Source organism: Ptychodera flava, chromosome 8, assembly GCF_041260155.1.
Source record: "Ptychodera flava strain L36383 chromosome 8, AS_Pfla_20210202, whole genome shotgun sequence".
NCBI lineage: Eukaryota > Metazoa > Hemichordata > Enteropneusta > Ptychoderidae > Ptychodera > Ptychodera flava.
In genome coordinates this window covers 17,346,937-17,358,592 of record NC_091935.1, presented here as the reverse complement: position 1 = coordinate 17,358,592, position 11,656 = coordinate 17,346,937, and the positions used below count along the sequence as shown (strand labels likewise).

Below are 11,656 nucleotides of genomic sequence, written 5' to 3'. Positions count from 1 at the left end.
AATTTGATTGGATTGGATATCTTTCGTTTTCATGTGTTCTTCCTACCACTTCAAATTTCATGAGCAGTCCTTGGTCTTTTCTGTGTTTTGATTTCCAATGCTCTATTGCATCTGTATAGCACCCTCTACAGTTGATTTTTTCGACGTTTACATGTAAGATATTCTTCTCAAGAATACAATTTCATTTTCCGTATTCTGTACTTACGGTGGGCGCAACCTTTGAAATCCTTCGTTATTTATTTATCAAAGTAGTCAGACATTATTGGAAATATGGAGTCTCAATTTTTCAGAAAATACCTCTAAAACAAAAGAGTTTTCATCTTCAAGTTATTCTTCTTCTAAGTTGTCGGTTAATTTAAGGTAGTATGCAACACGAAAGTGAAAGACTTAAACTTTTGTTCAAACTTTCCTTAAGAAATCTTTCAACCATTCTCTTTCAAAACCAAGAATAAAAACCGGGGGTCACCGTGCAAATTTGGCACTACAGAAACAAATAACCCAAGATTTACCGATATGTGAAATTCAAAATGGCTGCCATCCCTGTGTTAAATCTATGGAGAAAAATAAAATTTTCGAATTTCGAAAAACTAAGCGGTGAAAAGTTTTCTTACACCAAGACCTTTAAAATGAACCCCCACGAGTGGTATATCAGAGAAGAAATTTGAGAGTCCGAATATCTATCCTCGAGCCGCGTTCTACCTTAAAGGTATACTGTCACCCGGGTCAATTTTTCCACAGTTACCATGGAAAGAGAAAATCTAACCAATCACAGATTTTAAGCGGGTGGCCGCTTTTTGAAAGCTTTTTAAAATCAGCGCCCTCACATGGGCATTTTAAGTACCAAGGAACGCCCCTTTGGCCACATATGGGCATATTTAGATTACAGGTGACTGTACACCTTTAAGTTTATAAAATAGCAGTAAATATAAGTTGACACAAAGCGATAGAGTATAAAAATGTCATGATTCTCGAAGCTGTCAATTCAATTTATCTCGGATCATAGATGATCCACATGAAGGTAGACGGCCTTTTTAAATAAGAAATAACAGAATCAGTTTCGTGTTCATGTAAGCTAGTAATAGACTGACGCTTTATTCTGGATTAAATGAAAATACCAACAAGCCGAAACATCAAGTTCAAGAAGAGTTAAAGAATAACATATGACAGTGACGGCAATATCAAGATTTGTGGCCTGCCCAAGGGAAGGTGATCCTGACCGAAATATTGACGATGCCCAAGACGGAGGCATAAGTTATTCATTTTATTACACAGAACATTTGAAATCATCACAAAATCCAGTATTTATACTGTGTGCATCGAACGATAGGCTGAAATGGCGAGCAAATTTTCGAATTCGAAGGACTCATTTTATAAATCTCTTGCAGGAGTTCCTGGCGCGGCGCCTGTACACTACAATGCATGTGCGCGTTTCGAACTTGTGTTGGAACGGCTAGTGTATAGCGGGCAAAAGTCGAGGGCAATAGCAAATCGAACCATGTTATATAACTTTTTTTGAAAGTCACGAGGCAGACTTTAAGCCAATCACAAGATCAGTACTAGAGTTGAGGTGTAATAATCAGTAATATCTGTTGATTGTTGTCGTCATAAATAAGAGTGCTTAATTGCGTGTAGGTTACTCTCAATAACATGTAATGTTTGCTTCTGTACAGTACAACTGAAAATTTTGCCATCACGAACTGCCGTTTTAAACCATGGAACCTAAACTCGGCCACTGTAATTATATAGTCAAAACACTGTGATCGTGATTGTTTTTTTCTAATCAAGCCAGATTGCTACACTTGGTTTTGTCCATCGCGGCAACACACTTTAACTTGTTGGTAAATGACTTATAGCGAGTCTACCGGGAAACGGTTTCACCCTGCGGTCGTCGTGCTCCACGATTTCAATTTACATCACCTTCGGGAGAAGACGATGTCGCGCTCTGAATAATAATTGTTTATCACGCCGACCTCGTGACCCGGTACGTTTCCATCACCCTACAAGTTAAAAGCTTCCCATTCATTTTATTAAGAGGTGGTTTTAGCCAAAATGCGAAAGCCTCATACAGAGCAGGTGATGTTAAATACAACTTTTGAAAATATTCAAAGATCGATAATGATAATTTTCAAACGTGCGACATTTTTCACAATTATTTTCAACACGTTAATTTAGACACAATGACACACCTTTGAATGTGTACGTGAATTCTTAATGTTCATGCTTGCGTAGTTCTTTATCGAGCCTGTAGTGGCGTATCTTTTTATCCACACTCGCTCACTGGGTTAGTCTTTGAGGTCATTCATTGATACCTGCTACCCTCCAAACTTCACAAGTAGATTATTGCGTCTATATCTGTTGATATCCAAGGAGACGAATAAGGGTAAAGACATTTCCCAACTTACTCTCGGGAAAATGAAAGAAGTGCTTAACATTTGAACTTGAATCATTGAAACGATGACAGCTATTCAAATCAGGTTGGGAAATACAGAATGCAGGCAAAGGCATTAAGCAGACAGAGATAGGGCGATATATTTTGACTGTAAAAGGTGTCAGCTTTACAAATGTTTGCATATGGCCAACGCTTGCAATTGGTAACTTAGGATATCACGTGATCGTCATTAACCAATGATAGTAGGTCAAGGTGACAACAACATATTTACTGCCGAGCAAAGATTAAATTCTTTCCTTTCTTTCTTTATTTCAGTAAGATGAAACACAAAAATTGTATCGCTGGGGAACGGTCTACTAAAACGTGTGCTTTTAACTTAGAGACTGACAAGTTTCTTAAAGCAGGGAGCCAAAATTGGGAGAAAAACTAATTTATGAAAATTATTTACATTCGGTTTTTCATTTCCTATATTTTATGTGAAAAACACGATTTGAAACGATTGGAAACGAGTCTTGAATTTGGCCAACGAACTTTGTCTTTTCCCGAAAATGCGAAATAATGACAGGCCAAACATCTTGTGTTGTCATTCATTTTACGTCATCATGTCATGATCATCTTTGGCACAGGCGTTGAAATTCCAAATCTTAAATTGCTCTTTTACAGCTCAAGACTGTTTTTGAATAATTACGAACCCACGGGGAAAATAAACCTTCACCTTCTCATTTATGGAAATCTCCATGTTGTGACGATTGAGAATGGCGGCCATTTTATATTCCAAATATTCGTTCCTTGGTAACCTTTTATTTTGTAACGAGAAAGACACTGGGTTAAAGTTCCCTGCAGAAAAAATGTAAAATTAAGCTTAAAACTCTGTCATTTTCAGGGGTGTGCTGTGCCAAGAGGTTCATTGGGATGTATTCCGGGCTTCAACTGCACAGTGTATCTTCTTAGTTAAAGAGAAACAGTCGTCGGAACTGCGACTGTGCAAGTTTCTTGTTTACAAACAATGTATTTCGTGCATGAGATCTAGATGCACCTCATCATCATAGCTGCAACATTTAAATTATACTATGTAGATTATGACAGACAAGTTTTAACTTTCATCAGTTACCATCGTACCTTGGATACAGTGTTTACATTGGTCGTGGGAGTCCCATAGGACCTTTGAGCGCAGTTCCGACGACTGTATCCCTTTAAATGCAGTCGTCACGAATGCGCATGTGCAATTTTCTCGTTGATAATTCCACTACGACATGCAGTATCGTTCCAAAAATCAAACTGCCACATAATACAAAATGTTGCAAGATCCAATACGAGGACAATTGTTGTGACTTTGAATTTATAGAGCCGGGGGGGGGGGGGGGGTAATGAGTTTCCAATGGCGTTCCATCGCCGGGCCAGCGACGAGATTCCTTTAACCGAAAAGCACCTCGATGATGGTATGATGGTCAGAAACCTTTAATATATTTATGATTTTTCAGTATTTTAATGATATACATTGTAACAAACGGAATAATTCTATGTATGTATGTATGTATGTATGTATGTATGTATGTATGTATGTATGTATGTATGTATGTATGTATGTATGTATGTATGTGTATATATAACTATATATATAACTATATATATAACTATATATATATGTATATATATATATATATATATATATATATATATATATATATATATATATATATATATATATATATATATATATATATATATTATATATATATCTTAATGGAATGACATTCCTCAAGAGCTGTTAGTATGTTTATCAAACACCCAAAGAAAGAATATTTACAATTTCCTATCGGCCGTCAGATTTTCTAACTTAGGAGCTCAGAGGTCAAGCCGCTTACATGTCATCGTTTTGCTTACTTTGCCCTTCGTCGCTGAGTGGATAGCAAGGGACATTAATTCCAACATGGCATTATCAAGTTGAAGTGAACCGAATGCAAGATGCGTCGTTAAGAGTTCTCATGCCTCTGATAATTTGCCTTCTTCCTTGTCGTAAATTTTAATAACCATCTGTTATCTGTCTCAGCGTCAACACACCTTTCGATAGCAAGCGAGACTGAGTAAAAATTTCCGGGATGGGTTAATCTCCGCCCACACTTCATGATGAATCGACTTGATATAAAAGTACGCGAAGATTAATTCACTGCTATCATGTTGTTTTTACCGATAAGTATTCATAATGACGTCACATATTGACGATTTATTTTTTTCTCAAAGAAGATGAGAATTTCTTTTACCGCACTGACACTTCTGACCTAAACTGTGGATTCCATAAACATGACCTTGTCATCTTTAATGTCATATTTCAAATCATGATCTGCTTGGAGATTTTTATCGCATGTTTGATTTACGTTCTCTTTGGTTCAAAAAAAAACTGGATGAATAATGTATTTATAGAGAATACGTTTGACGCAGGTTTATACTTGATTTAAAGTGCCGGTTTAAACGGCTATACACTCGCAAGACACTGCGTTGAGTATGCTCCGTCAATTCCTGTGCAGAGAAATAGGCCAGCGTGACTGTCCACAAGATTACAGATGCCGTGAGAATACGGAATTCGTATTTCTGTTATAACTAACATGGACCCTCGAGGATGTATCGTATTAGTTTCTGCATCTTACATGTAATGAATGTGAAAATTCAATAAGCGCGATAAAGTTGTATGCATCGTATCCTACCAGCTTCTCCCATTAAAACGTTTGTAGCCGTTTACAAGTGCTTTCGACTTTTCACAGAATAGTTGATTTTAGAGAATTGAAATACTCACAACTCTTGAGCTTGAATGGTAACTCTCTCTCTCTCTCTCTCTCTCTCTCTCTCTCTCTCTCTCTCTCTCTCTCTCTCTCTCTCTCTCTCTCTCTCTCTCTCTCTCTCTCTCTCTCTCTCTCTCTCTCTCTCTCTCTCTCTCTGTTCATAAGTACTGCGTAACATACTGCTGACTTCCCTTTATTTTCTACTCTCTAGTTGGTGGTTTATGGATGAACTGATATTTCTTGGTAATTTAGGAAATTTCGGACATGACAATGACGATATCTTTAGAGAGGTTCATACCTGTATCAGCGTGACTAGGATATTAGATAGGATATAAGATATGACTAGGATATAAGATATAACTCACCATAGTAACTGACTGACCTACTTGCGGAGATACATGAACACGTATATTTCACCTGGTGTCTGTCAGCCTCTATATATGTCTGACATTGTACTTCTCGAAGCATGGTTCGATTCAACGCACTGATGACCCCGCCTCATAAAGTACACACATTGTACTAAAAACCGATAAAATCCCTAGATTTTCGAAAACAAATACAAGACTTTCAATGAATAATTTCCCACGTGTAAAGCACATAAAGTTGTTTGACGGCAAAGCCATAGCACTGTTATGTGATGCTTGAATTAATACAACCAGTACATGCAAATAATTCTCGTCTTTACTCTTTCGTATTCAGACCATCTGCGTGATCTGCAAACGAGGATTACAGTGTGTGAATACAAGTGGTTTCGTTTCACAAGGAAATGTTTAATCAGGTGTTGAGGAACACGCTTAACGACACGAGAAGTAAGGTCATACGATTTAATATACTTGCCGTAATATTAAAATATACATGTTGCAATTACCATATGTACGTGATCGGTATATTTATACTGAAGATGTGTGGTCTGTGGATAATAACATGGCGTCGCTGGACTGGCGTTATCTCCCGTGAATAGACCTTTTCCCGGTTATCCCACGATGCATTGCTGCGGCCGTTCAAAACTCTATACACGCACTTGTCTAATAAATTGCATGTTTTTTGCTGTACACACATTGTATCACATTTTTCAGTAATACAATTCATGACGTTCAGAAAGTTTGGTGCCTTGTGTATCATTCGACGACCAATCTATCGTCCAGGGTAGCATCAGCCACAAATGCCATAAGTTACCTGGCACGAAAAGCATCATGGGACCGACAAGAGGACTGTTGTGCTTGTTATTATATTCGAATCGATTTTATCATGAAATCTACCAATTGACTAAGCCCTTGATCCAGCGTGAAATGATTGTAGTAATCAGTCTGGGTATAGGTTCTGATTGTCTCAGACCACCGTAAATTATCCGCGATTTCAAGTTCATCGAGATGTGAAAACTTTCAGCGAAAACATATACTGCGTGGCTTTCGTGAGCTTGTAACAGTTGCTCCTCCTGTCTATGATTTTACGGGATACAAGACGTCATCAAAATATATATTTTGTCGAATAAGGCTAAACTTTAAAACTTCGCGTTAGCTCAGGTCCAGATCCTGGGTTTTCTTGTCGGCTTATATAGACATTGAAAAGGCAAACTCAAGTCCATAAGAGAAAGGTTTAGTGCAATTTTGCCTTTAAGCGAGTTAAGCAAAAGTGATCATAAAGTTCAATCAGTTAAACGAGTAAATGATACCGCCTATAGGTAATCTCAAAATCTCGTTCCCAATGGAAATTTCTGTGATCAGGAGAAACCAAACTATGATAATACACTACATATATGAGGCCAACAATAAACCATTATAATTCAGGGATTTATATTGTAATTGCGATCATTCACTGAACGAGACATATTCACATCAGATATATTTAAAACTGACAGACGAACTCCATTTTCCCCCTTTCACTTCTGGAAATTCCAGGGTTTTTTTTCTGAAAATTGTCCATGGTTTTATTTTGTTAAACTGAGGGTCCAGGAAATTCAGACTATCATAATCAACATCCGAGGGGAAGAAAATGGGAAGGTTTGACAGAAAGGAAAAAGGTGATAAAATGACGGCATATTTACAATGATGAGATTGGCGAAGGGAGCCTGAAGCCAAAAAGCAATTTACAGGCCATTATTCTGAGGCTGTTTCGGCAAAACAGGCCTATCAGCATCTTTTCAATAGCTCTAATTGGTAAATCGCATTACGAATGCCACAAGTGGCGAGCCCAAATGTGGTGAAATTAATCCCAGTCAGAAGTTTGTATCAAAATAAAGTGCAATGAGATGGGCAGAGCATCATGCACAATGCGCAGGTCAACTGCAATTGTCGAGGTAATTCTTAGTATAATAATTAGTTTATATTCGATTACGCTACCGTGACTGAGCAAGATTTAAGTGTTGCATGGATAATTGTATAAAGTCTTTAAGGTTTCATTCGATGCTTTGGTTTTGGTTTTCCTAGAAGTGCGTATCATTTTGGACACTCTTGAGGTATCGTGGACTTTGATATTTTCGCAATTTGTACAGCGGGTTGATTAAGGCTTGCGTGAGACGTTGGTTGTTTCTCTCCCTCAGTGTGGAGTCCTCTCTTCAGAAGTGAAAGCCACTGGTGAACAACTTAAGGCCGCCTCCTTTCTCGCGACAGTAGTAGTTGATGCACTCATAACCATCCGGGCATTTCTTCTCTGAGGCCACGCTGCACGTCTTGCCGATCATCATGAAACTTCGCTCACAGTATCCTCCGAGGCAGAATCCAAAGCCGAGCTTTCGTTGACAGTCTTTGTCGTTTCGACAGTTTTGCCTGAAAAACTAAACAGAATTTGATTTTCGTCGTCATAAAAATCATCATGATCATCACTATTATTATTATCATCCTTCATCATCATCATCATCATCATCATCATCATCATCATCATCATCAATCATCATCATCATTATCATCATCATCATCATCATCATGTATATGCATCTGGGAGAACCAAGCGCGTCCTATTTTCCTCCAACGGTCCATCTCGTCATCATTATGGGTTCCTTCAAACAATCGTCGTGGACTTCTCCAACTATTATCATACAATCGGTAAACTTACAGTGCCAGTAAGAGACAGAAAGCCATACATCATAGACCGGGAATATTTCAGATTTGACAAAGAGTTGAAAGAAAATAGTTGACAGTCTTAACCAGGTCATTGCACAGTGCATCAAGTGAGTAAAGATCAAAACGTATCATCCCCGCGAAACGTCATAGTAGTTGCGAGGCAGATGACGACAGAGAGCCCAACGACAATGATGATGATGATGATGATGATGATGATGATGATGATGATGATAGTGTTGATGTGGAAGAGCAGGCGGTTGTGGCTAAGGAGGAGTAAGATGAAGAAATGCAATGATGTTCGAACTTTGTAAAACTGTGACATACGCATCTCACTCACTCACTCACTCACTCACTCACAAAGAGAAATATACAGGCAAAGAGCTTCGGAAAGACAAAGACAAACACACAGACACACAGACACACAAACAGGCAGGCAGACAGACAGGCAGGCAGGCAGGCAGGCAGACAGGCAGACAGACAGGCAGACAGACAGACAAACAGACAGACAGACAGGCAGGCATGCAGGCAGGCAGGCACAGGGAATTTAAAACCATGCTGTCACTTGAGAGATGTCTAAAATCAGTGCTAGTTGTATTTTAAACAAGTCCTTTATTAAGATAAGCAACTTTCTAAATGGACACTTTCGAATTTTTCAGAATACGCGATGTATTATTGCAAGTCGTGCATTTTAAACATCAAATCATTGTAGCTATTTACTATTTTATTCTAGTTGGCAATTATCGTACTCAATCAAAGTGAGGGCCCTATTGTGCAAACTAGACTTAATGATAAACGTGTTAATAGTGTTTAAAGACCCGTGGACTTATCAGTATCAGTTCTTCGTGGTCGACTCACGATTTGAGCTCTTCCATGCGTGATAAATACCATTTTCTTCTTCCATAATGCTCGTTTTGTGCATGCACAAAATCCATCATGATCTTTCCATCCTGATCAAATCATACGAGTTTATTCATAGACACGACTAAATTCAATAACTTACGTGATGATTCATATATCATGGTAGACATTTATAAATGTTACTCATATTTTCTCAGACACTATTGATGTGAACTATGTTCGTCCACTGATATTTAAGACAGAAGACCTGATAGAAAGTGCTGATAGCATCAAACTTTGTGAATGGATTTGTTGACGCTAATTTTGCATTTAAATTGGGTGGAAGCGAAAGCTATTGCGTAAATCAAACAGACAATCCATATTGGAATAAAGTAGCGATTGCCTGAAGCTACCTGATTAAACAGTGAAATGACTGTCAAAGACCGCACTAAATATTACTACAATGAGTTATGATCCTCATGGATTGACTTTGTCAATACAACCGGCAAAGGTCGAACCCACTCCAAAGATGCCATAAATATTCGACTTAATGACCAAAATGTCGGCTTTTTAATTGCTACTGTGAAGGTACGTTCCTCATTTTGGCAATCACCTCAAGCAGAGTGGCACAGCATAGAACGTTGGAAATCTTTGATCGCCACATTTCTACTGTTTGGCTCGGATAATCAAATATTTTTGGGTTTATTCTGTTGCATTTATTGAAATGGCGTTTGTCAACAATGAAGCCATCGAGTTAAGAGTTAAATGTTGTCGCCAGGTTCCCGTTTCAAACACGCACCTCCTCAGGGAGACTCTTCTCCGCTGCATCATGGGATTACTTTCTCATAAATTGGAAAACAGATAGCCATGTGCATGCAGAGCGCAGATAAGAGTACTTTGTTGAAAATATAAATGCAAACGTCGACGTGTGCTTTGTTACGTACACTGTATCTTTCCTATCAGTTTTTGTGTTAGGTTTGTTATTGCTGGTAATTTATGACACTTGAGCATTATCATAAACTACCTTGTGCAGTTCTTTACAGGGTATTCACTTGACCAAAATTCACCAGTTTTTTATCCAGTTTTAATATAAGCCAGAAAAACTGTATCATCTCATTTGAAAAAGTAGGAAAAAATTGCATCAACCCTTAAATTTTCTGTCCACATTAACAGCTTTAAAAATCAAGTAAACTTGTCAGTAGCTTATCTATGCACTCGTTGTTAGATTTCCGTTCATATTAAATGTGAAATCACCTATTCATTATTGTGTCGTGTATACGATGTGCTTTATCAGTTGACAAACAGACCCGTTGTATATTCCATCATTAAGTACAACGTCATGTGATCATGTTTATTTCAAACTTTACTTTGCACTAATCATATTCATTTTAGATTCTTGAAGAAAGTCCCCAGTATACAGACGGAATACTAGAATGAAAACAGTCTTTATGTCGCACCAGCGAAAGCAGTTTTCCGTTTCTAGTCGAACTTTCTTGTCAATTTTTCAAGTTCCCGGTTCCATTTTAACACTAAGATGCAGCACAGTATAATTGAACTGATCGAACTTTGCGAATTATAAGCTATTTTGATTTAAAGACACGTGCTCTCGACATCTAGGATACAAATGGGGTTTCTCCTCGTTAATTATTCAATCTTTAAAAGGTGTCACTTAACCAAGAACTCAATTATAAGTAAACTGTTTAATGGTTCGACCTTTCAATGCCCTGGTATAAACGAAACAGAATCTGTTGATTTTAAGCATATTGACAGCATATTTAGGATCTATGCCTCATAGAGATCCATGCAAATAAATTAAAGCCAATGATATAGATTTTTAAGGATTTAATCAGTCTCTTCGGAGGTGCAGCGACTCTTTATGCATTCAACATTGCCATCGTGTGACAAAAAAGCGAAGATACAATGAACAAGGACGGTGTATGAAGAACCTGGTATCGAAAATGACGCTCTTCAAACAAATTTAATTGCTGGCATGTGCAACTGAAATCGTTGAAATAGGAAATCAATGGCGGACATAAAAAACTTGATAGATAAGAAGAAGACTGATTAAAACTTACCCCTCGTGATGGATATGCTGATGTAGCTGTGGTACAGAAATACATGACGAGAACACAAGCCCAAAGTTTCCACGCTTCCATCATCATTGCTATTGCGCACTGTATCGCTAACGCCAGATACCGTACCGACCGCTGAGAGATACTCTATTAAACAGACTTCCACAAACACAGTAACTTATGAAGGTGAATAAAGAGTGATTTATATAGATATAGTCGGGGGGCACGCACAGCAGGAAGCGCCATTGGATAAAGGCGTACCGGGCTATATTCAAAACAGTTTATTGTTGGGTCAGTTCCTGTTACGATAATCGATTCACGTTGTTCGCCAGTCGATCATTTTCATATGCAGGATTTCACCTTGAGAGCGGACGAACGCGACGCTGGACGGTATCGTAATACCTATCTCCTAATCACGCCCAGCAAATACCATATCCTCCCTGCAACCTCTCGAGTCACCTTGGAAACACTCAACCTGCAACAATGATTTTGCATCTGATGAAGTGACATAAGATACGTCAA

General features: G+C 38.2%; 1 long non-coding RNA gene across 1 annotated transcript; it reads right to left on the bottom strand.

The window, feature by feature from the left end:
• Nucleotides 1-5,344: 5,344 nt before the first annotated feature.
• Nucleotides 5,345-11,314, bottom strand: LOC139138671 (uncharacterized). The gene is made up of 3 exons (XR_011553656.1): nucleotides 11,138-11,314; nucleotides 5,584-7,939; nucleotides 5,345-5,478 (listed from the first exon to the last, which is right to left on the bottom strand). It is a non-coding gene; the product is annotated as an uncharacterized lncRNA (long non-coding RNA).
• Nucleotides 11,315-11,656: the final 342 nt, after the last annotated feature.